The 26,404-nt window shown below is 43.0% G+C and overlaps 1 pseudogene; it reads right to left on the bottom strand.

The window, feature by feature from the left end:
* Window positions 1-24,124, bottom strand: part of LOC135542124 (extracellular sulfatase Sulf-2-like) — a 61,178-nt pseudogene extending 37,054 nt beyond the window's left edge.
* Between the last annotated feature and the right edge of the window lie 2,280 nt (window positions 24,125-26,404).

The raw sequence follows: 26,404 nt of genomic DNA, 5'->3' as shown, positions 1-26,404 counted from the left end.
CAAAACGATAACAAAGAGCTCAGACAGACCCCTGTGGACTAGAAATGTACAATACACACAAGACACAGCATATCAGACTTCAAACAGCACTCTGCTGGAGTGTGATAGACAGTACAAAGGCACAGAGAAACATCTCATTAACTAGCCGCGCTCACTGAAGTGAACACGAGAAGATCCAAAATGATCAAGATGTTTTTCCCCTGTCTCGACCAACACAATTCTAGAGGGACATCACTCTGCCTTGTCCCTTACCTCAACAACAACAAAGAAATCATGCTTTTGACACCTCTCACATTTACATTTGCTTATTTGAATGTAATTCAGTAATCAATGTTGTTGCAGGGATGTGCTGTTGAATAATAGAAAGAGTGAACTCAGTCATCATCTCTTGGGGACCAGTGGAGTCTTCTCTATCGGTAACAGGGTGGGATGTGAGCGCTGCGGACTGGGGCCTGCCCAACAGAGGCCACTACCGTGTGTGGTGACCCGGTGGGGTCAGGCCACTTAGTCCCCCTCCTCGCTCCCAGTGGTACGCCGAAAAGAACATGGAGGTGGTAGCAAAAACAGAAACAGAGCCTTGAATGTGCTGAAGGCAGGTTCACCCCCCCCCCCATAGCCCATTGTGTTGTTGTGTAAGGGAGAGCTGACATAGGGGGACGTGTCCTACTGTGCAGTACCATGGTTTATTTCACTGGGACGGACGCTGATGGCTGAAACAAGTGACTGAGCTGGTCGACAAGACAACCTGCTGAGTGAGCGGGCCGTCTTATTGGCACTTATTGACCAGAAGCAAAGCTCCCCCACAATTTGTCACATGTAAACTAAACGGATTATACATTTGGTTTTGTCCTGCTACCAGTAACAGCCCAGCTAACAATTCTAGGGAAAAGAACGTTTTTGTAATGTTAGCCATAATGTTCCTCTAATGTTTGAGTGCCCAGTTTCCGTTAGTTAGGGTAACATTCTATCTGTAGCGAGGTTTCCATCCAATTGGCAACAGATTTCCATGCGAATATTCTAAAATAGCAAAAAGAAAATATGTTTCCACCGAACTGACTTGATGCCGATAAAAATCAGTGTGTGATGAGGTAGTGCACCCAAAATGTACTTTATTTGTGTAGCGAATACAAATCTAAAGTTTTCAACTCTACTGATAGTTTTGTCACAAAAACTAGGAGTAGGAGTTCTTTTGTTATGGATAAGAGCGGGACTGTTTTATTTATCAAAACGTCCGGCAAGCTTCAATCATCATGTCACCAGAAGAAGACCCTCGACATTTACTGGAAAGATGATTTATTATTTTATTTAACTAAGCAAGTCAGTTAACTTTTTAGCGATAGGGGGCAGCATTTTCACTTTGCATCTCCAATCCAAAATTAAATCTAGAATCGGCTTCCTATTTCGCAACAAAGCCTCCTTCAGTCATGCTGCCAAACATACCCTCGTAAAACTGACTATCCTACCAATCCTTGACTTCGGCGATGTCATTTACAAAATATCCTCCAACACTCCAATGCTCAGCAAACTGGATGTAGTCTATCACAGTGCCATCCGTTTTGTCACCAAAGCCCTATATACTACCTACCACTGCGACCTGTATGCTCTAGTTGGCTGGCCCTCACTACATATTCGTCGCCAAACCTACTGGCTCCAGGTCATCAATAAGTTTTTGCTAGGTAAAGCCCTGCCTTATCTCAGCTCACTGGTCACCATAGCAACATCCACTTGTAGCACACGCTCCAGCAGGTATATTTCACTGGTCATCCCCAAAGCCAACACTTCCTTTGGCTGCCTTTCCTTTCAGTTATCTGCTGCTAATGGCTGGAAAGAATTGCAAAAAAAACTGAAGCTGGAGTCTTATATCTCCCATTTTTAACTTTAAGCGTCAGCTGTCAGAGCAGCTTACCAATCACTGTACCTGTACACAACCAATCTGTAAATAGTACACCCAACTACCTCATCCCCATATTATTACTTACGCTCTTGCTCTTTTGCACTCCAGTATCTCTTCTTGCACATCATGATCTGCACATCTATCACTCTAGTGTTAATGATCCATTTTAATTATTTTGCCTCTATGGCCTATTTATTGCCTTACCTCCCTATTCTTATACATTTGCACACACTGTACATAGATGTTTCTATCGTGTTATTGACTGTACGTTTGGTTATGTGTAACTCTGTGTTGTTGCTTTTATCGCACTGCTCTGCTTTATCTTGGCCAGGTCGCAGTTGTAAATGAAAACCTGTTCTCAACTGGCCTACCTGGTTAAATAAAGGTGAAATAAAAAATACAAATATATATTTTTTGAAATGTCTACATTGGTCAGTCCAAAATGTATTTTTAATTCTGTCATGGAAATAATTGCATTTCTTATTACCACGTCATCCATGTGGACCAATTTATCAGTGAATCCTGAAAAGCTATCAAAGGATTGTTCCATAGGGGTTTGTTTTTAGGGAGAATATTGGATCTTGTATTATCTGTTTCATGAAAATATTCTGGAGATGAGCATGCGCATCTTCAATATGTACCCATTATTCCTCTTTAGTGCATTTACAATATGTCGCATGTAAAAGCCTTGGGTAGCGAGTTGATACAATTCCAAGTCTGTAAGGTTAAAACCACCCTCAGACTTAGGGACATTTAAAAAGTTTTATTGAACATATGAACTCTGTTATGATAGAGCATACTTTTTCAGGGAAATTCTTCGGTGGTGTATTTGGTATTATCGAAAATAAATATAAAAAGTTTGGGAGCCATGCCATTCTAAGTAGGTTTATTATAACTGTAAGATTTATGGGGAGATTATTACATTTAAGTAGATCTGCTTTCATGTTACTTAGTAATGGGATAAAGTATTTTTTATATATTTGTTGTTTGTTGTCACTTATCAGGTGTCCTAAGTATTTATTATTTGTTGTGGTCCACTTAAGGGATTGCGGTTGTTGTCCACTTATTTTTCTTTTTTCCTACTGCCATTCAAAAAAAAATTTGATGTTAATTTTATATCCTGAGATTTTAGAGTATTCCGGAAATATATATATACAGTGGGGAGAACAAGTATTTGATACACTGCCGATTTTGCAGGTTTTCCTACTTACAAAGCATGTAGAGGTCTGTAATTTTTATCATAGGTACACTTCAACTGTGAGAGACGGAATCTAAATCAAAAATCCAGAAAATCACATTTTATGATTTTCAAGTAAATAATTTGCATTTTATTGCATGACATAAGTATCTGATACATCAGAATAAGGTACAATTCAAAATTAGGAAACATCTAATTCCATTTGCTGGGAAATAAGTGAAAATGGTGTATTCTTATTTATCAGGATGCCTTCATCTCTGCTGTTACTACAGTAGGTGGAAGCATAGGCCTCTCCAACCCAGCTCCTCTTTAAATACAACATTTAAATAAAAATAAAAAAGTGTAGCTCTTGCAGAAAAAAACACATCTGCAGACAATCTCTTTAAATGTGCATATTCCATGTAATAAGTTGGATTTTGTTGTCCTTTTCTTGTATAGAATCAAAGTTAATCTTGTGTGCTCCGTCTGTCATTGACGAACTAGATAAAACATTTTAGCAGACGTCATATGAGGGCGGTGGACATCACATGGACATGGACGAGTCATAGTATGAATACATTGTTATTGTATGCATTGCAGAAATACAACGTGTTAACATGTAGGAACATGTAGGCTGATCAAACATTTAACAGAGAACACACAAAAACAAAAACACTTCTTTGTACTTTGAGGTATGTTAACCTGTTTTAATGATACTCATGAATCACTATAATCAATACAAGTTTTTCTTGAGTGTACTTTTAACAGAGCTGAGATTTACTTCGAAGTGCATTCACCCCATTGCTTACACCTATCAAAGTGTTTCAGATTTACACAAGTGCCTAGACACCCTAGTCTCACATTTTAATATGTTAATATCTGTCAAATATCTATGTTGAAAACACTATGTTAAAAGCACTGTGTGTGTGTGTGAGTGAGTATCAGTCAGTTCACCAGCCTTGATTGGCTCGGCATCAGTAACAAGACACGCAAATGTTCCTGCAAAGTTCTCACTTAATGTGTCTAGAGCATTCCTATCTTATATTCTGAGAACATGGCAACCATGTTCTGTGTAAGTTTGGTGGAACGTTAATGGAATATTCTCCTAACCCACAGAAAACTGGAAACAGGAATGTTCGTGTAATGTTTTCATTTCACGTGTCTAAAACATTAATATCTGATATTCTGAGAACATGGTAACCACGTTCTGGTATCTAGAAACATTCCTTACATATCAAAGGAACATTCCCATGAAAACGTTAATTAATGACCTAATGAGACTTTTAAGGGAATGTTCTCTACAGTTGTGGGAACGTTTGTTTGGAACCACATTATAGAGAGCGTAATAGATCCTAGTGGTCACACTTTATTTGGATAGTCCGGATAGTCCATCTGTAGATGCTCTACAGATGGTCATAATATCAACAAACTATCTGTTGATAAGCAACTATTTGCTAAGTTTAGGGCTAGGGTTAGGGTAAGGGTAAGGTTTAAGGTTAGGGTTAGAGTTAGGGCTAGGGTTAGGGTGAAGTTTAGGGTTAAGATAAAGGTTAAGGTTAGGGTTAGGGCTAAGGTTAGGGTAAGGGTGAACTTTAGGGTTAAGATAAGGGTTAAAGTTAGGGTTAATAGATAGATAAATGTTACTGGTAGTCTGTAGATAGTCTGCAGAGCATCTACAGATGGACTATGCTAATAAAGTGCTTTCATCCCAGTTTGAACCTCACAGGTAGAACCACATAAGTGATGGTCATGAGACCCCACTGCTTAATGTTTGTTTATTTCCAGTTTCCTGTCAGTAGGTTACTAGCATTAATCAAGTTAGATCAACCATCATTGTCAGAGCACCACAGGAGAGAGGTTTATATTGTCATTTGTTTTCTTTTAATTACTGCCCATTTCTCTTCCTTCATCAAATTAGTGCAGGGAGAGGCCACTCCTAATGGCCTTGACTTAATGATGATTACAGACAATATTGGTTTCGCCTTTCAGTAAACAGCCACTGGCTGCTGGAGAATAAATCACAGTGGGCTACAGATATATCAGAAGGCTTCAGTACAGAATGACACAAGTTTGGGCAGAGCTCTCAAAGATACTGGATTATTTTCTCCTCCAACTTCTCCTAGGTCCTTTGGGGGTCCCATGTTCTTCCCAGGGGGGCACTTGTAGCGACCACAGCTTCCCACAGGGACAAGGATTATCTCCTGTCGGCTCCAGAGTGTTCCAGTGCTCAACCCAGCCTGCATGTCTCATGCAGGGCCTGATAATGGGAACATGGGCGCAGTGGGGACAGTCTTATCTGCTGTTAAGCTTTCCCTTGGGGAACGGAGAGGCAAAGACCACTTATTTTCTTCTTCACTCCATCGTATTCCCCCCTTCTCTCTCCTTCTTAGCCTTTGTCGGTAGATTATCTGGCTTAGAAACACACACCCCAAACCCTGTCAGAACCACACAGGGGGTGAAGACTGGAGTGGAGATGGGAACATAAAGAGGGGAAAAAGAGAGGGACTTCAACCACCCTATGTCCATTCCAATGCCTCCTTAGCCCCGTTAGAGAACCACTAACAGGAATGGTTCGATAACACTGTTTCTCTGAGTTTTTGGTAATGCTCTATTTGAATATTTTAAAATCTTTGTTATTTGCCTATCAGGCTCAGAAATGTGACTAACAGACCACAGTCATAGTAATGGTAGCTTAATAGTCCATAATGTACAATTACACACCTTGTGAAGCAACATAAACTCAACACACAACCCTTTGTCTCCACTCATATGATCCCATAGTGAACAGTCACTGTCCCCCTCTCTAACGGTACAGAGCCATCCCTACCCCTCCTTAAAGCAGCAGCCCAGACACCCCATCTGTCTGTCCTGACCTGTATTTTGGCACATGAGGGTAAGTGTTCCAGTCTAACTGATCCTCTGGCTGACTTCCCACAGTGTTACGGCAGTCAGTCAGGCTGCCAGCAGCCTCCCTCCCTAACAGCCCAGACATCTCTCTGTGGCGCTGCAGTATTGATATTGCATAGGGTTGCCTAGCAGGCTTTTAATGAAGGCTCAGATTGATCATGCATCAGTGGATCTTTGGATCATTCTGATTGCTATCATTTGTTCCTCCCAGCAGAGCTGGGCTTGTAATCTATATTGAGGAGCCAAGTGCCACAGTCACACAAGTATCAACCACCTGTCAACACGAAAAAGAGAAAAACAAGAAGTTGAGGAAGGAAGACAACTTGAGGGAGAGACCAGAGAACGATCCAGAGAGACATGTGTGCTGAATCCTATGAACCAGAGTGACTTTTCACCCCTCTAATGATTGTCTCATTACCACCACCCCATACCTCCACCACGACCTCCACCCCCAGCTCAGAGTGCAAAAGTAACCACAGCCCATGTCAAGGTCAGGTCTGGGGTGGGGCTCCTGCTGCATTTCTAATCAGACATCCATTAGGCCCATGTCACGACCACACACAGCTGTCAGGACCCTGTGGCTGAGCTCCTGACCCTGCTACACCCACTAACTCTCTGGAGGGGGAGGGAGAGTGGGAGAGAGGGAGTGTGGTGGTACAGCATGCCCTCCAGCTAGCCCCCATTTCTATTAGCCTACTCTCAGACAGAACTACATGTCACAAAGCAATGTAATGACACAATGCAAACATGAATCTTGCATAAGGCTATAACCCTTTCCAGCAATGAATGCATTTGCATAATGCCATAAATTAATACTTAACCTCTGATTCAATGAAGTCTTATTATTTTTTTAATATATTCCCCTCGCATCATTTCGATTACCACTCTCTCTTCATTCCATTAAATAGGAATTAGATGAGCTTTGATGAAGATCAGCAGCCTTGCCTGTTAATTAACACAGCGTCAATGGGTAGAACACAGCCCCATCCTTCTAATGAAGTAATCACCAGACCAATGGCCGTCTCCCTGCCCCTCTCTTTATGAGCTCTCTCCATTCCCCCATTCTCTCTGCTCAGATGGGTGATAAAACAGGCACAGGACATACACTCAGCTATTCAAGCATGTGAAATTATAATAAAGGCCTATCACATTTTACTGTGCATCGCACTTAGCTAAAGGTCAATTAGACTCATGGAGAAAAGGAGGGTAGCGGATGGATGTCCTCTGGTAATGAACAGCATGTAATGCAGTGTGCCACTAATGTGTGGAGCAAGAAAAAAGCACTAAAACCAAAATGTGGAGTGGAGGAGCCAACTCAAGCCACCATAAATCAGCCCATAAATCATGGGTGTCAAACTCATTCCATGGAGGGCCTAGTGTCTGCCGGTTTTTGGGTTTCCCTTTCAATTAAGACCTAGACAGGTGAGGGGAGTTCTTTACTAATTAGTGACCTTAATTCATCAATCAAGTACAAGGGAGGAGTGAAAACCCGCAGACACTTGGCCCTCCGTGGAATGAGTTTGGCAGGTGCCATAAATCCTTAGTGTATAGGAACATACACAGAGATATACTGCCTTTCTATAGGGAGAGATTTATGTTTAACTAAAGCAGGATTCAAATATTAATGACTGCTATATAAAAGCAATCAAATGAACTGTATAATCCTTTAAGTCAAATGGAAGGCTCCCTAAACTGAAGCTTCCAGAAAGCGCAGCAGCAAAGGTTTATTTGCTACCACTTCATGCTTCATATAAGCCCCCAATGGTTGTTCATCATTACTGCGTGTAAACATTAAAGCGATGATGTTAGCAGCAGGAGACTTGGGGATTGGAGAAAAGCCTTTTGTGAGGATCCAGATGTAAGACATTTCAGCACAGTCCCTCAAGAAACGTGTATGTAAGATGAGTGGTAATGCAAGTGGGCATTGCAGAGACTTAGTAACAAGGTGAGAAACTGCCTAGTGCCTCGCCCAAACACATTTAAATCAACCACCTGACAGCCTCCCTCCCACAGACCTTCCTGGTTCATGCCTCCCATACAGCTGATGGGAGCTCAGAGCTAGAGACACAAAGAGAAGGAGCTGCTTCTGCGTCTATCTGTCTGTCCCATAACACCAGGCTGGCAGGCTGGCACACTGAGGGATGCCTCTGTGTGTGGCCTGTCCATTGGCACACACAGGGGATTTACTGAAATGCCTTCCTGAGAGGCAGGCACTGGGCCCAATGTTGACAAAGCCTGGTATGGCCTGCTGTCACCCCATTCTGGGTGCATCCAGTGGAAAGAATCAATTAGACCGTACTACAACAGACCACTTTTATATTTGACTTTTAATCAGTGTGCAGGAGGAGAGCAGGGGCATGGAGAGAGGAATCAGACCAGTGTGATGAGTGGTGGTGATCTGGTTAAATACGGTCAGAAAACAGACCGAGTGCTACTTCCGACATGAGAGGGGATCTGATAGGAGTGTGCTATGAGGAAAGAATAGCACCACAACGGTCAGATTCAGGGAGCAGAGAGAGAAGAGGCCCTTTGTGGTGAGCTATCAAAAGCACCTTACGCAACCGCCTGCAAGAAATGTAAAGATGGCACATTTCTGGAGTCAGAAAACAACCAGGCTTGGTGAAGGGACAGTGATAAAAACTCACTTTAAAGTTTTGATGTGGCTGAGGCTGAGGCTGATCTCTTCCTTTGAAAAGTTTCTTTAAGACTTATTTCTCAGTGTTATCCGGAATTGCTACAGGACTCCTCTGGCAGAGAGGAAGGGAAGAAAGGGAGAGGTGAACAGTGCCCGCTTGCGCACCCTGGGGTTGATGTGGAGATCAGGCTTCAAACAGAATAACTCACCAAAGGGACATCATTCCCCTGTCATTCCTCTCCAGCTTTACAGACATGCTGAAAGTAAAAGCTAAGCCTCTTCTCTCAGGCCACTCTTTAGCTAACAGAAATGTACCTGAGCTGTATTTCAGTGACACTGCAGTGAACTACTGAATGAAGGCAGTAGTAGGGGAATATAGGTGACAGACCAATTAATGTCAGCTGTAGTTTTTACAAATGATTACGAGGCTGTGAGAGGTAGGCAGCTGTGCACATATGGCTACATTTGTTCGCTGCTGCTCATACAGCTGCCCAACTGTTCATATGGACTAGAATAGATTCATCTGTTACCTCAGTGTTATCTGTATAAAAGAGACAGGTTTTCCAATAGGTCTACAGTCAATTTAAACAGCACAGTGTTATGTAGCTGTGAATGTATCAGGTATGTGATCAGTATTGGTTGCAACATGAGAATATAACAGCTCAGCTTGTGGTATAAATCCATGCGCCGAGGGAATCCCAAACCACAGAGGGTTCTGCTGTTTCAGTCATTGATTTATAACTCTTAGCTTGGACATCAATCCCGGGGGGCTGTCTCACTCTGATGCCCCTGATCCGTTCTTATTCAGGGTGAGTGGCAGATGGACCGATGAGTCCACCAGAGAGGTTGTGCTGTGGTTAAAACCAACGATCACCGCTTACTGAGACCACACAATCAACCCCAAACCTACACTATTCAGTCCACACAATTGGGCTTTGGTTTAACACCAAAGAAGCAGAGTATTTGAGGTGAAATATGTCACTCTGAATAAAGTGGTTTGAATGTGTGAGTTCTGTCTGGTGCTGATAGACTATTCCCTATGGTACACGCTGTGGTGTTGACAGTAGCCTGCTGTGCAGTTGTCTTTACAGCAGCCATGGTGATGCCATACTAATGAGTTGATGCTATTTCTGCTCCATGAGATGTGTAACCAGCTATACAACAGTCCAGTACAACATCAGATTCAATGAAGATTCCACTCCACCCACTGACAGGCTTATGATGTTCACATCAAAGATGTACCGCATGCATACGCACAGAGACATGAACAAACTCATAGAAGTCAATAACAAGATGTAAACAAGTCTTACCTTCCTTTCCAAACAATGCTTCTCAAATGTTCTCTCGCAGTGTTCAGAGACCACGGTCTGGAAGTAAACACAGAAAGTCAAGAGAAGATGCAAAAGATCAGGAGTCAGACACAACATCAAAATGGAGAGCTGAAAATAAACCCATCAAAGTATTATTGTTACCCACATGAAAATAATACTATCGTATACTATGCTATAAATACTGTAGTATTCACTGTAGTGTTTTTGCAGATTTTACTGTAGTATTCACGGTAGTACACTGTAGTATTTACAGTTAACTATATTATAACTACTGTAGTAAAAGAACTGTAGTACATACTATAGTAACCCTTACGAAAAAAGATTGCAGTTAGAGTGCAATATAACTGCAGTACACTGCAGTATAACTAAAGTTAGAGTGCAGTATAACTGCAGTATGCTGCAAATACTGCGTCCAAAATAACAGTTTTTTTTACTGCAGTAATGTTTGGAGGATTGTAGTATACTGTAGTATTTACTTTAGTTTTTTTGTGGATTGTAGTATACTGTAGTATTCACTGTCGTGTTTTTGTTAAATTATCTTTGACAAAAAAATTGAGGCTTTTTCTTGAGGAAATGCTATTTTCTATAACATGTTGTGAACACAATATATGGTCTATAATTGGCATGTAGGTTTCTCAATGATGGATGGCAGAAATTGTGATTTGGGGGAGGGGATTAGGCAGGGTGTATGCAAATGAATTACTGTAGTATTGACTATGGTTAAAAAAGTGTAGAGTTTTTGCAGCTGTAGTGTTTTTGCCGACATTACTGTATTATTTGCTACAGTGTTTTTTGCAGATGGCACTGTAGTATTTACTATAGTATTCTACAACATTCAATAGTAAGTACTACACATGATCGAGGATACTACAGTGTGAACTATACTACTCTACAGTATACTACAGTTTACAACAGAATTCTATAGTAAACTGTAGTATTTTCTCATGTGGGTAGTTAAAACAACTGTCTTTGTATCCATGTTCGGATGTCAAAGTGAGTGAATGCATCATACTCTTTTCATGCAGCCTATTCCTGATCTGGGATGCGTGTAGACCACATAAAACAGCCTCTGTCCATACTCCATTCTAGCTCTTTTTAGTGTTCATGCGTTACTCCATTACGGCTTATCCCCAACAGATGCCATACTCTATTGTTATCCTCATTAACAGATGCCTTCCACCATTATGACTCCTTCCCAGCAGATGACACTCACATCCACCACTCCTCCCTCCCAGATGACAGAGAGGTGGATCAAACGTCTGCTTTATGTCTAGATCCTATTTCACTATCAATGTCATCAAATACCCCAAAAATATTTTCAATAGACCAGCTCTAACGTCATGCACCTGTCAAAATGTCTGAGAAACAGAGATATCTCTGAACTCACTACACTCTTTCAATCAGCAAGCTCTTTTAAAACTGTCTCTACTTCTAAAACCGTCTCGATCTCTAAAATTTCCTGTATGTCTTAAACTATCTATATTTGTTTCCTTTCTATTGCCTGCTGAAGGCTTTGTTCTGTGCCTGGCTGTGAAGGCAAGACGTGTTGACAGTGTTGAAGCTATCTGCTCTTTGTTGTGATTGGCTGGGTGTCAACGTCCAGTGTGTAAACCACTCAGCGATGTTGCCAAACCAAGCTCTTATCTCCATAAAAGACAAGACTGAACACTGCGCCAAACATTCTATTCCCATCATACCGGACTCTGACCTACAGCTCCCAGTAATGATATGACTCAACAAACATTTAATTCTTTGTTCTCTGTTAAATAATTCTTTACACCACAGACACTAAGCAAGGGTAGCATTTTGGGAGTGTGTGTGTGCATGCCTGCATGTGTGTCAGGGGGTGTTTGATATTCTAAGAATAACACCTAAGCACCCATGGAGCTCAATGCCAGGGCATGCCAGCCACTCATGGGCATCAAAGGGAGGAGAGGCAGGGCACCTGTCTGTCTGTTTGTCTGGCCATCTCAAGATTCTATATGCCACCCTATGCTGTGTTCTCAAAGGCAGCGATATGAGGCAGGTTAACACATTCCTGATAGATACAGGGGAATAGGACCGGGTGTTCACAACACAAACATATTACTCATGTCAGGTTGAGGAGACAAACCCATATACCCAAAATGTTTTATTTGGCCTATAAAGACACCCACAGACATCCAGTGAAACACACGTTCAAAAGTAGCTTAAAAACTATTTATTTCCTCTTGTCTCACTAAAATAAAAAGATTGACGGTTTTAAAACAAATAACAGGAGAGAGAGGCAAAGGTTTTAGTGGACGGAGGGTGACAAGGCGATGGGACAACCGCAGCAGAGAGAAAATGCGACACCTGGCCTCGTCCTTGATTCGGATAAAAGGATGATACATCACAAAGTGACAGGGGAAAAAAATGGTTACTACACAGAGGAAGGGGAACGAGAAGAAAAGTCTATTTTTGGTACAAGTAAAAATATTTTTCTCCATCAATGATTGTCCCTCACTGCACTGCAACGTGAGATCTCATTGTTAGAAACATTCTCATATTTTCAGGACTAAAACTACATAGGAATTAAAACCGTTTCAGTGCACAATCCCCTACATGTAATCAGAGGTGGGGGGAATTCGGAGTAGAACTGCCTGACAGCGGTCATCAGGTCTGACTTAGAGGAAGCATCAGGCGGTGTTTCTGTGATTGGGTATGTTATCATTCTCAACCACACCCGATTGATTTCAGTGGAGGAGAATGTTGTTCCTCTCCCCCTATTGATTCCACAACCCTTTCTCTCCCCCAATTAAGAGTTCAATGAGCAGAGCTGCGACTGGACAACTCAATTAGTACTGTCTCCATGCCAATCCTTCCCTCACTGTTCCACCCTCTGCCTCTATCGCTCCATCCATTCCCAGATATTGCTAAGTTATAGTTCAACAACTATTGTGTCTATGATGATGATGCATAACGTGGCTTTAGGGGGCCTGATGATCACAAGGTTAACTAGTGGATCTCACACTTCATGAAACACAACCAGAGGGGGGAATTCCTAATCTCTTGACCTAATTATTTTGAATATTCAACAAAACACCTGAAGCTCAGTTTTCAAACTCATCTATGTCATTGAAATGTATGAGGCAGAATATCAGAGTGTATCTAACAAGCCTACGTGTTAACCAAGTAGACCAACGAATTGTGACGCTTAAATCAGAAAGAGAAGATTATACAGACAGTGGGACGGGATGAGAGAGCCCACATTTGTCCGTCCTTTGATCTGTCCACCTTGGGGTCCCTTAACCAAAGCAGTTCAGTTACAGGTCAGAGGCCCTAATGCACCAAGTACCAAACCGCTAATCCCCATGCTTTAGTGGAGTGAAAAATCCTATTTCAGAGATCTGTAATTCCATAAACCTTTTTAGGCACCACAATGGCTGGACCAGGCAGGGAGTGGAAAGGAGGGAACAGGGAAGAAGATGACAGTCTTGGGCAGGGACCTCTCAACACTGGGAGAAAGAGAGAGAAAAGACGGGGGGGGTATTGGGAGAAATGGAAATGAATAACCTGGCCACAGAGCATTTCATATTATTCTTTACGGAAATCTGAGACACGCAATTTAGTATGATATGTTACATTTAATTTGATATCTATTACTTTGTGGTTGTCCATCACCCATTTTGTATAATATTACAATTCGTATAATATGTAACGAATTAGCAAAATGTACAATATGTTACGAATTTGCAAAATGTATGATATTTTAAGTGGTTAGGTGGCTAATGTTAGCTAGTTGGCTAATGTTAAGGGTTAGGGTTAGAGATTAGGGTAAAGGTTAAGGTTAGGGTTAAGTTTAAGAGTTAGGTTAAAGGGTTAAGGTTAGGGGAAGGGTTCGGGTTAGGGTTAGAGATTAGGGTTAAGGTTAGGGTTAAGTTTAGGAATTAGGTTAAAGGAGTAAGGTTCGGGAAGGGTTAGCTAACATGCTAGTAGTTGCAATGTAGCTGAAAAGTATTTAGACGTTAAAAAGTCGCTAATTAGCTCAAATGCTAAAGTTGTCCGTGATGAGATTCAAACTCGCAACTTTTGGGTTGCTAGACATTTGCATTATTCGCCTACTCATCCACCCCTACCAACCAACCTAATTAAATTTTACCCTTAAGTAACCATATGTCTTATGTAACCATACCAAACGTAAAATATCATACTAATTTGAGTGTCCCGGATTTAAATGTACTATGTCTAGTCTATGAGACCAGGCTCAAATCAATGATGAGATGAAGCACACAGCAATTGGAGAATATAGTGTCAGAAGCAGTTGTAATCTTGCTACTCGTATCAGTTGCTGAGTATTTGCTGTGGGCCCCTCAGGAATGCTTCCAAATAGATTTGCAGATGCGCATAGGCCTACAGCGGTCTAAATGATGAACCACTGAATCATTACAGAACCCATTCATAATTTACCTCTTTATCTGCAGTCATCATAACATGGAGTTGTAATGAAAATAGACAAACCTTCACTTGGTATGTTACAGTACCTTCAAGCAGGAAAAGTTTAAATATAGGTTTCAGCAATGCAATCATTTGGACCGAGCAGCACCCCAAACGACTATTTAAATGCTCAAAGATGAGAAAACACGGGAACTCATTGCCTCTGTCAGTAACATCACTTAGTCCTAATCTGATCACCTTTCTTCTCTTCTCCCTGTTGCTTACCATGGTGCCTTTAATATTGGTTCCAATTGCACCACTGCATCCTGTACTCATTTAATCATAGCATCGATGGGCCACTTAGCACCACTGTTATCTGAGAGCTGACATCGATTGTTGTCCCTCCCTGTTGTCCAAGAGGGAGGAGGGAAGGGAGGGTGTGTTTGTTTCAGGTTTGGGGTCAATTCCAATTTAATTAGAAATTCCAATTCAATTCTTGAATTTACACATGAAGTTGAGAATTTATGTTGAATTACATTTGAATTTAAAAAAACTCTTTGTAAAAATTTGTCTTTGGAATTGAATTGGAATTCAATATTTGTACATTTCACAGTTCATGGAATTAATGCACATAGTATCAAACCTTGATGGTATTTTTGTGTGATATTTTTTCTATAATTTAAACATGTATTCCAGCATAGTTACTGAGGCTGTGTGAACAGTTGCATGATCAGCCTGAAAGCCTAAGGGAATTTTATTATTGGAATTTGTATTACAATGGAATTCAGAGGAATTGAGTTATCTCTGAATTCAAAGACTGACCTGGAATTTGAATTGATTGACAGGGAGAGAGAATTGAAATACACAGAATTTGTGGAATTGACCACAACCCTGGTTTGTTTGGTGCTACTGTCTTAATGGGGACCATAGTCAATATGCAGAGAGAGAGGTATGAAATAGTAATGATGAAGATGGGTAGCTGGAGAGGAACATAATGTTGAAAATGGGGGTGGCAGTGATGCAGAGGATGATGATGACCGTGATGGTAATTGGGATGATGATAAGGATGCTTGTGCCTCGTGGCCTCAACAAAAGCATCTCATATTCAGAAGAGTTTCCGATCTCAAGATGTCTGCACTTGAAAATATGAGTGAAACTACCAAAGTTAATTTCATAAATAATTCAAAACCATGACGCCAAGCCAAAAGCAGCGATCTCGTTGAAATCAAAGGCATGAATCTCACTGACAACACTAGTGATTGATATGTCCAGTGAAATATACAGGACTCTGAAGTCTCCACTCTGGGGCTGACTGGATGGGTGTAATTATATTTCAATGCAGGATACCTACACTGCAGCACCGTTCACATAGATAGCAGATTGAAATTACATTGCACAAGCCTCAAGACACAAAGCATACACAGAAGATTGCAAACGCACAAACACTCACCGGACAGAATTTCAGGTACACCCATCTAGTACTCTTTGTCTCCATAACAGCCGGAATTCTTTGGGGCATGGATTCTACAAGTCGGAAACGTTCCACAGGGATGTTGGTCCATGCTAACACGATGACATAACGCAGTTGCTGCAGATTGGACGGCGGTACACCTGCACTACCAGCCGCTACCATTCACTTCAGGCAGGATGGGTCCATAGACTCATGCTGCATACACTAAATCCTGACTCTACCATCAGCATGACTCAACAGGAAACAAGATTCATCGGATCAGGTGATGTTTTTCGACTCCTCAGTTGTTCAGTGTTGGTGATCGCGTGCCCACTGGAACGCTTCTTCTTGTTTTTAGCGAATAGGAGTGGAACCCGCTGTGGTTGTCTGCTGCAATAGCCCAACCATGACAAGGCTCGACGAGTTGTGTGTTCCGAGATGTTGTTTTGCACACCACTGTTGTACTGCGCCGTTATTTGTCTGTTTGTGGCCTGTTTGTGGCCTGCTTGAATAACTCCATTCTCTTTTGATCTTTCTCATCAAGGAGCAGTTTTCTCTGTTAACCCTAGTCACTGTCGTGCGTGAAAAGCCCAGGAGGATGGCCGCTTCTGAGATACTGGATCCAGCGTGCCTGGCACTGCCGATCATATCAGGCTCAAAGTCACTTAGGTCACTAATTTTGCCAATTCAAACATTCAATCGAACAGTAACTGAATGCCTCGTTGCCTGTCTGCCTGCTTTATACAGCAAGCCACAGCCACGTGACTCACTGTCTGTAGAAGCGATCCATTTTCTTGAACTGGGTGGTGTACCTAATAAACTGTCCAGTGAGTGTATATAAACACACACATTTTCTTTAACTCTTCCTCTCTTACACATTCTCATGCTTCTCTCTTTGGACATCTGTTCATCAGAAAAGTGGCACTTCAAAACTTTAATCATCACACCCTGACCATAGTTTATTTGTATGTTTCTATGTTTTGGTTGGTCAGGGTGTGATCTGAGGGCATTCTATGTTGGATGTCTTGTCTAATTCTATGTCTGGCCTGATATGGTTCTCAATCAGAGGCAGGTGTTAGTCATTGTCTCTGATTGGGTACCATATTTAGGTAGCCTGGGTTTCACTGTGTGTTTGTGGGTGATTGTTCCTATCACTGTGTTTGTTGCATCAGTCAGTGCTGTTTCGGTTTTCAACATTTGTTGTTTTGTATTGTTCGTGTTTTTTCATCATTAAAGATGTATCGAACGAACCACGCTGCATTTTGGTCCGATCCTTATTCCACCTCTTCGTCAGAAGAGGAGATAGAAGAACCGCGTTACAGAATCACCCACCACAACAGGACCAAGCGGCGTGGTGACAAGCAGCGGCAGCAGGAGCAGCGATCACAGGACTTCTGGACTTGGGAGGAGATATTGGATGGAAAAGGACCCTGGGCACAGCCTGGAGAATATCGCCGTCCCAAGGAAGAACTGGAGGCGGGGAAAGCGGAGAGGCGCTGGTTTGAAGAGGCGCACGGCGATGCGGTTGGAAGCCCGAGAGTCGGCCCCAAAAATTTCTTGGGGAGTGGCTCACAGAGAGTATGGCTACACCAGGTAGGAGACCTGCGCAAACTTCCTGTGCTTATCGGGGGGCTAGAGAGACCGGGAAGGCACCGTGTTATGCTGTGGTGCGCACGGTGTCTCCAGTGCGGGTGCATAGCCCGGTGCGTTCTATTCCAGCTCCGCATATCGGCCGGGCTAGATTGAGCATCGAGCCAAATGCCATGAAGCCGGCTCTACGCATCTGGTCCCCAGTGCGTCTCCTTGGGCCGGCTTACATGGCACCAGCCTTACGCTCGGTGTCCCCGGTTCGCCTGCATAGCACAGTGCGGGCTATTCCACCTTGCCGCACTGGCAGAGTGACCGGGAGTATTCAACCAGGTAAGGTTGGGCAGGCTCGGTGCTCAAGAGCTCCAGTGCGCCTGCATGGTCCAGTCTACCCAGTACCACCTCCACACCCCAGCCCTCCGGTGGCAGCACCCCACACCAGGCTTCCTGTGCGTGTCCTCGGCTCAGTACCACCAGTGCCAGCACCACGCATCAGGCCTACAGTGCGCCTCGCCTCTCCAGGGCTGCTAGAGCCTTCCTCCTCTCCTGTGCTCTTGGACTCTCCCGCCTGTTTAACGCTGTCAGAGCCTTCCGCCTCTACAGCGTTGCCGGAGTCTCCTGTCCGTTTAGTGCAGCCAGAGCTGCCAGTCTGCATGGTGCAGCCAGAGAAGTCAGTCTGCATGGAGCAGCTGGAGCTGCCAGTCTGCAAGGAGCTGCCAGTCTGCAAGGAGCTGCCAGTCTGCAAGGAGCTGCCAGTCTGCAAGAAGCTGCCAGAGCTGCCAATCTGCATGGAGCAGCCAGAGCCGCCAGTCAGCATGGAGCAGCCAGAGCTGTCAGTCAGCATGAAGCAGCCAGAGCTGTCAGTCAGCGTGGAGCAGCCAGAGCCGTCAGTCTGCCAGGATCCGCCAGTCAGCCAGACTCTTCCAGATCTGCCAGTTAGCCAGACTCTGCCAGTCAGCCAGACTCTTCCAGATCTGCCAGTCAGCCAGACTCTTCCAGATCTGCCAGTCAACCAGACTCTTCCAGATCTGCCAGTCAGCCAGACTCTTCCAGATCTCCCAGTCAACCAGACTCTTCCAGATCCGCCAGTCAGCCAGGATCTGCCAGAACTGCCAGCCAGATGGGATCTGCTGGATTCAACTGCCTGGCTGATCTTCCTCTCGGTGCTGGGCTTACTCTCAGTGCTGGGCTTCCTCTCAGCCCCGAGCTGCCCCTCTGTCCCGAGCTGCCCCTCTGTCCCGAGCTGCCCCTCTGTCCCAAGCTGCCCCTCTGTCCCGTGTTATTTAGTAGGGTTGCCGTGGCTAGGAGGTCACGGAAGCGGACAAGGTGGGGAAGGACTAAGGTGAAGTGGGGGCCACGTCCAGCACCGGAGCCGCCACCGCGGACAGATGCCCACCCAGACCCTCCCTGATAGGTTCAGGTTTTGCGGCCGGAGTCCACACTTTGGGGGGGGGGGGTACTGTCACACCCTGACCATAGTTTATTTGTATGTTTCTATGTTTTGGTTGGTCAGGGTGTGATCTGAGTGGGCATTCTATGTTGGATGTCTTGTCTATTTCTATGTCTGGCCTGATATGGTTCTCAATCAGAGGCAGGTGTTAGTCATTGTCTCTGAATGGGAACCATATTTAGGTAGCCTGGGTTTGTGGGTGATTGTTCCTGTCTCTGTGTTTGTTGCACCAGTCAGGGCTGTTTCGGTTTTCGACGTTTGTTGTTTTGTATTGTTCGTGTTTTTTCATCATTAAAGATGTATCGAACGAACCACGCTGCATTTTGGTCCGATCCTTATTTCACCTCTTCGTCAGAGGAGGAGATAGAAGAACCGCGTTACAAATCAAAGAGGCCATCCTCCTGAGGTCTACAGTATTTAACATTTTGTAACCAATTATGTCCACTGTTACTTGAAATGATTAACACAGCCATTCACAAACCTTAATATGGAAGTGATTTAAATCCAGCACTAATTTAGCTTTTTATATTTATCATCCTCTGTCTTTGATAAACACAGATATTAATCTAATTTCAAAAAATGTCACGAAACTGGTAAATCTGGACCAAAGAGGGCTCCTTAAAGGAATACCCTCAGATAACCTCCGTCGTCTATTACATATCTTACATGCTTCATCAGAAACCAAAGCACCTTAGACAGTTCTATCTCTTGATGCAGAACAATCTTTTGATAGACTAGAATGATCATATCTTTGGTCAGTTTTGGAACATATGGGACTTGGCTTAATAAAAACACTTTATGGCAATTCTTCAGCCATAGTAATAACAGTCAGTACCTGCTCTGTTCTGTTTAGAATAACTAGAAGTAGCAGGCAAGGTGATCCCATTTCACCTCTCCTATTTTTATGGTCTATGGAGCCCCTGACCAAGGCAATTTGACAAATGAAAGAAATTACACCAATATCTCTCAATTCCACAGATCACGTCATTTCATTATATGCTGATGATATCTTACTATAGCTTTTTAAATTTATTTTTACTAGGCAAGTCAGGTAAGAACAAATTCTTATTTTCAATGATGGCCTAGGAATGGTGGGTTAACTGCCTGTTCAGGGGCAGAACAACAGATTTGTACCTTGTCAGCTCAGGGATTTGAACTTGCAACCTTTTGATTATTGGTCCAATGCTCTAACCACTAGGCTACCCTGCCGCCCCGGCAGGTGTCTATGAAGATCATAGACAAATTCAGCTTCATCTGAAATTATCAAATAAACTCTATCTGACCTCAGTAGATGGACTAATATCACAGTTGCTTCAACCGACAGAATATCTATTGTCAAAATAAATATATAACCACAGCTGATTTCCAGGCACTAGCATTTCATCCCATCCTAAATTGATTTAGACATGATTCTTCCACCCCCTGTCTGAGAATAGAGATAAATAGGGTGTCTCCTATTGGCCTGGATGAGGTGGTCTTTGCATATATATATCCATTTTAAACAATGTAAACTACATTTTGTCCTATTATAGCTCACACAATATCTAGTTTGTGCAAAATTGAAAAACAATGTAACTGGGAATCAGAATGGCATGCCAATACTCCAATATTTCACAATAATCCCTTGTGATCTGGAGGGTGGCCTTTTGCATCCCCCCAATGATCTAAATGTGGAATCCTTACCCTTGCCGATATCATGGACAGTAATGGTTTGAAAAGATTCCAAGATTCGAAAGACATTACCAGACAAATCCTTTTTTTCTGTATTTACAACTTAGATGAGCTGTACTGGCCAATGGATTCCCTTGGGAAACCCAACTACTGAACCATACATTGATGGGATTTATAAATAAATTATCTGTGCTCACGAAAGGGCTGATCTCTATAATATTTAAACAACTTCTGGAAAGCTCATATTCTGAGCTAATCATACAAAATTATGGTCTAGGGTAAAGGTAACCCTTTAACTAGAACAGAATATGGGGGAAAAAAATGACCGTGGCATCCCATACTTTGCACCATCAACTTATACATTTGAAGGTTGCTCACCAACTATTTAATACCAAGGAAATGTTTTACGATGAAATTGGCCCATACTCCCAACTCTACACTGTGTCCCAAAAATCAGGGAGACACATTCCTTCATATGATGTGGGAGTGCCCTGCAGTTAAACGCTTCTGGGGAAATGTTTACGAAATGAATTTTGTCAATATTTCATGAATGTAAATATTCAATGCTTTGCATCGATTAACAACGGTAGCTCCTTGAATTTCTCAATCAATATGATACGATTACTGCTGGCAGCCAGCACGGCCGCAAAAAACATGTTGGCTCTTGGACTGCAATCACCTCACTCTCTCTCTCTCTCTCTCAATTCGCCAGTGGATACAATTACTATTAGAAATGATAACATTAGAGTTATCAAAAGTGAGAATGATTGGTGCTCGTCAAAGAACAATTGACCTGTAACCACCCAAAACAAAACAAAATAACAAAACAAATCCAATAAAGAGGTCATCTCAGCCCCTATCATTAAAGAGAAGAGCTGCAGGTTGAGATTTAAACAGTGATCTCCAGATACCTTCTCATCACAAGGCCCAGCTCACAGCAGCTCATACCGCTGAACAGGAAACTCAGAGGGGAACAGGAGCACTAGTTACAGGTCTCACTTATTACATTACTCAACATATTTTCTTAGATGACCAGTAGTATCAGGGTGTAGACAGTCACAATCCTCCACCATCGTCCAAATCATTCTCAAATTTGAATTATGCTCTTTGCATCTCAGTCTTTGAGTATCATTTCATCACCTCACCACCTTCATCCTCTAGGTAGGCCTATGTTCGACCTAACCAGCTTAATGAAAAGTGGAGGTAAAGTGAGCAGCCACACTAAAGGCAGGAGTCAGACAGCCAGCCATGTCACCTTGAGTTTTGTGACTGTTACCGGAATCTGCCTCCTGTCACTGTACGTGTGTGGTGTGTGTGTGTGTGACACTGTTGGCTGGCTCTGTGGTTAGTGTGTCATGGCCTGCCAATATATCTTCCCCCTGGCTGGGAGACACCAGATGTGTCCTGTACTTAATTCAACAACGGTCAATTCTACAGCCTCTACATGCAGAACCTACAGAACATTCTAGATGAATACAAGTATGTAGAGCTTGGAACCAAACTCTCTCCAAGCACACTCTCTCCTTTTACACATAGCCTACACAAGCAACCCTCTCTGTGGAGTCCATAAGTCTTTTTACACGTTCACTCTGAGCCACAGCAGACAGCCTTCCAACAGGTCTCCAGGTCAAGACTCCTGCTGAGTGTGTGTGAGGAGAAAGAGAGACAGATCATACAAGGTACTGGGATGTCTACTGTGTGTGTGTGTGTGTGTGTGTGTGTGTGTGTGTGTGTGTGTGTGTGTGTGTGTGTGTGTGTGTGTGTGTGTGTGTGTGTGTGTGTGTGTGTGTGTGTGTGTGTGTGTGTGTGTGTGTGTGTGTGTGTGTGTGTGTGTGTGTGTGTATGCATGTGTGTGTGTGTGCGTATGTGTGGGTGAACTAGAGGAGTGCCTAGGGGTTAGCTGACAGGTAGACAAAACAGGAGCAGTCTTCTCCACTCTAGCAGAGAAAAGAGGCCAGTTGATCTGGGGGTTAGATCCAGCCTCCAGCTGCAGAGTGCACAGTAAATAATGAATGTCTTAACCACTGATTTCTGCCACCACTAACCAAAGGCCCTCCATCCCCTCATCCCTCCAGTCAGTAAACAGCAGCCAGCGAGCCAGCCAGGCAGCCATCCAGTCTCAGCAATAAATATTTCAGGTCCAGGTCACAACCAGCGCCCTCTACTCTCTCTCTCATCACTCAGAGAGCACTCACTACCGCCTGATCCTTCTCACCCATAAAGACACTGACAAAACATTATGTAAACATCTAACCTCGTCTAGCCTACTGCCTGGAATAGTAGAGCGGTTTTACTGGAACAGAAACAGTATGGTTTTATTCACTTCAATCTCACAAAAGTATAAAAAGTTGACACATTTGGAGCAATTCAAACCAGTAACTTCTTTGTATTGTATTGGGATAATTGTTGTACATGAACACTCATCAATATATCAATTCAAGATCAATTATGTCAATGCGAACCAGAGAGAGAATCGAAACAATACCGTTACCAAAACTAATACACAAAAAAACATAAACTACACCAAGAACAAGTAGGAACCCGAGTCAGTGTTGGCAGAACAAAGCTCTACAAGATGGATCAATCGCCTAAACTCCACTGTTGATAAACCTGGGGGAAATGGTCAACTTGAGGAAATGACAATTCATCATGTCAGAATCATCTTTACAACCAGTGCCCTATTATAAAATAACTGAACCACTCTGCTACTAGGAACAGTATTGGTTTCTAATGTCACCCACCACCATGATACAGTGACTTACTGTAGCAATACTTATAACAAAGCTACATGCCTAATGAAAATGTGACTGTTAATTTATAATGACTTTTCATTTAATGTACCAACTTATAATGAATGGATGGATCCAAACTGCAGATACGTCTATTCCACAACAGCCCAACGCAAAGTCAGATACTTTGTGAAGGAGTTCAGTGCCACATGCATGTGAGTGTTGACGTCCTCCTCCACTGTTACGCTGACGAGATGATGATGCTGGTGGAGGTGGTGGTGGAGGTGAAAGTCAATCTAATGGAGGCGAGTGCAATGGAGAGCAAAGGAGAAGTGTAAAGTAGAGCAACGCTACAGTACTGTACCTCCCAGCTGTGCTCCTCAGAAGCGATGTCCCTGGGTGGAGCGGGTGAGGCGACACACACAGGACGCACACAGAGCTCCGTCCGTCAGCTCACACACAGGCATACACCTGCTCTGACCAGTCTTGGCACACTCCTGTCCTGTGCCCTACTGTCCGCTCTGCTGGCAGTCTGAGAGTCTATCCCCCACACAGCCGCCCACTGTTATAGATGCACACCCAAGTGAAAGGAGGGAGGCGTGGTTTCAGAGGAGATTGATAAAAGAGGGAGGGAAGGAGGAGGAGAGAAGGTCCCTCTATCTACAATTCAATTTCGCCTCACTCCCCTTTTCGCCGCATCTCTGTCTCTCCCTCCCTCTCCCTCTCTATCACTTATTGTCTTGCGCTCTTGCACTTTTTATCACTCACTCCAACACACTTCTGACACGCTCTAGCTCTATCGTTTTCCTACACTCCCTCTGACTTGCAATCTCTTTTTCTTCTCGTTGTCCTCCCGTCTCTCTCTCCTCCCCTTCTCCTTTTCTCCCACTCTTTTCTTCCTATATCGTTCTCCTCTCTTTCTAGTTTTCAGCTTCACCTTTTTCTCCCTGTCTCCCTCTCTCTCTTTCTCTCGCTCCGCTCTCATTCATGTGGCTGTGGTGTGTGTGTGAGTGAATCAGGGCAGCTCTGGCCATCTGTTGGAGCCTGTGTGCTTCACCTATTCACAGGCTCATAAAGGCAGGGCCAGGGAGAGGAGAGAGAGAAAGAAAGGGGAGGGAACCAGGGATCAATCTTAATGCTGGAGGGCGGGAGAGGAGAGGGAGAGCTTGGCACCATATTTATGAGCCTGGCACTTCTATAAGGCTGGCTGGCATGGCCCCTTAAGAGGATCAGACACCAACAAGCTGCAGAGAGGAATATGCATTAATGGACAAACAAATGCACATCAGGCAAGTGCGCAGATAGAGCTTTACCTGTGCAGAGCACAATCCCCTTCACCCTTCCAGTCTCTAAAGTGCTCTTTAGTTTTGGGTAAAAAAATTAAATGTCACTTTTTGTATGCAGTTTTTGTCATTGTTGTTCTGAACCCACCGCCCGCAAGTCGTTGTTACATTTGCGTTAAAGATGTGTAATTGAATTAGTCATTAAGATGTGGCCATCTATTGCTTTTATGTAATTAAATAATCAAAGTCATAATTGCTCAACAAATCTGTGACAGTTGCCCTTTATTTATTTTTTGAGCACCTGCCCCCGAAAAGGTCTGTGCACAGCCCTGATACATTCCCAACCTCAACACACACACACACACACACACACACACCATAAACACACAAACCCATACACGCATGCACTTACACAAACAAACACAAACCTGTCAGAATGAAACAGAGCACAATTTTCCATACACATCCCTAAATCTCTCCATTATAATGTACTGTACAGGGCCTTCAGAAGGTATTCACTCCTCTTTTTCCACCTTTTGTTGTGTTACAGCCTGAATTTAAAAAACATTCAATTGATTTTTTTTATCACTGGCCGACACACAATTCCTAATAATGTCAACGTGGAATTATGTTTTTAGAAATATTTACAAACTAATCTCAAATGAAAAGCTGAAATGTCTTGAGTCAATAAGTTATCCAATCCTTTTGTTATGGCATGCCTAAATAAGTTCAGGAGTAAAAATGTGCTTAACAAGTCCCATAATAAGTTAGATGGACTCACTCTGTGTAAAATAATAGTGTTTAATTAACATGATTTTTAAATTACTCATCTCATCTCTGTACCGCACACAGACAATTGTCTGTAAGGTCTCTCAGTCACGCAGTGAATTTCAAACACAGAATCATCCACAAAGACCAATGAGGTTTTCCAATGCCTCGCAAAGAACCTACAGTGCATTTGGAAAGTATTCAGACCCCTTGACTTTTCCACATTTTATTATTCTAAGGCTGTAATGGGGTGGCAGGTAGCCTAGTGGTTAGAGCGTTGGGCCAGTAATTGAAAGGTTGCTAGATCGAATCCCTGAGCTGACAAAGTAAAAATCTGTCGTTGTGCCCCTGAACAAGGCAGCTAACCCCCTGTTCCTCGTCCGTCATTGTAAATAAGAATTTGTTCTTAACTGACTTGCCTAGTTAAATAATTATAAAACTGATTAATTTGTATATTTCTCCTCATCACAATACACACCAAATACCCCATAATGACAAAGCAAAACAGGTTTTTAGAAATGTTTGCAAAAAAAAAAAAAAATATATATATATATATATATATATATATATATATATATATATATATATCACATTTGCATAAGCATACATAACAATCAAATCAAATAAGACCCTTTACTCAGTACTTGTTGAAGCACTGTCTTCTTGGGTATGACACTACATGCTTGGCCCACCTGTATTTGGGGAGTTTCTCCCATTCTTCTCTACAGATCCTCTCAAGCTTTGTCAGGTTGGATGGGGAGCGTCGCTGCACAGCTATTTTCAGGTCTTTCCAGAGATGTTCAATCGGGTTCAATTCCAGGCTCTGGCTGGGCCACTCAAGGACATTCAGAGACTTGTCCCGAAGCCACTCCTGCGTTGTCTTGGCTGTGTGCTTAGGGTTGTTGTCCTGTTGGAAGGTAAAGCTTTGCCCAGTCTCAAGGATCTCTGTGTACTTTGCTTTCCTTCTACCCTGAGTAGTCTCCCAGTCTCTGCCGCTGAAAAACATCCCCCACAACATGATGCTGCCACCACCATGCTTCACCCTAGGGATGGAGCCAGGTTTCCTCCTGATGTGATGTTTGGCATTCAGGCCAAAGAGTTTAATCTTGGTTTCATCAGACCAGAGA

This window comes from Oncorhynchus masou, chromosome 6 (assembly GCF_036934945.1).
Source record: "Oncorhynchus masou masou isolate Uvic2021 chromosome 6, UVic_Omas_1.1, whole genome shotgun sequence".
Taxonomy (NCBI): Eukaryota; Metazoa; Chordata; class Actinopteri; order Salmoniformes; family Salmonidae; genus Oncorhynchus; species Oncorhynchus masou.
The sequence above is the reverse complement of the archived record's forward strand: the minus strand, read 5'-3'. Positions and strand labels throughout refer to the sequence as shown.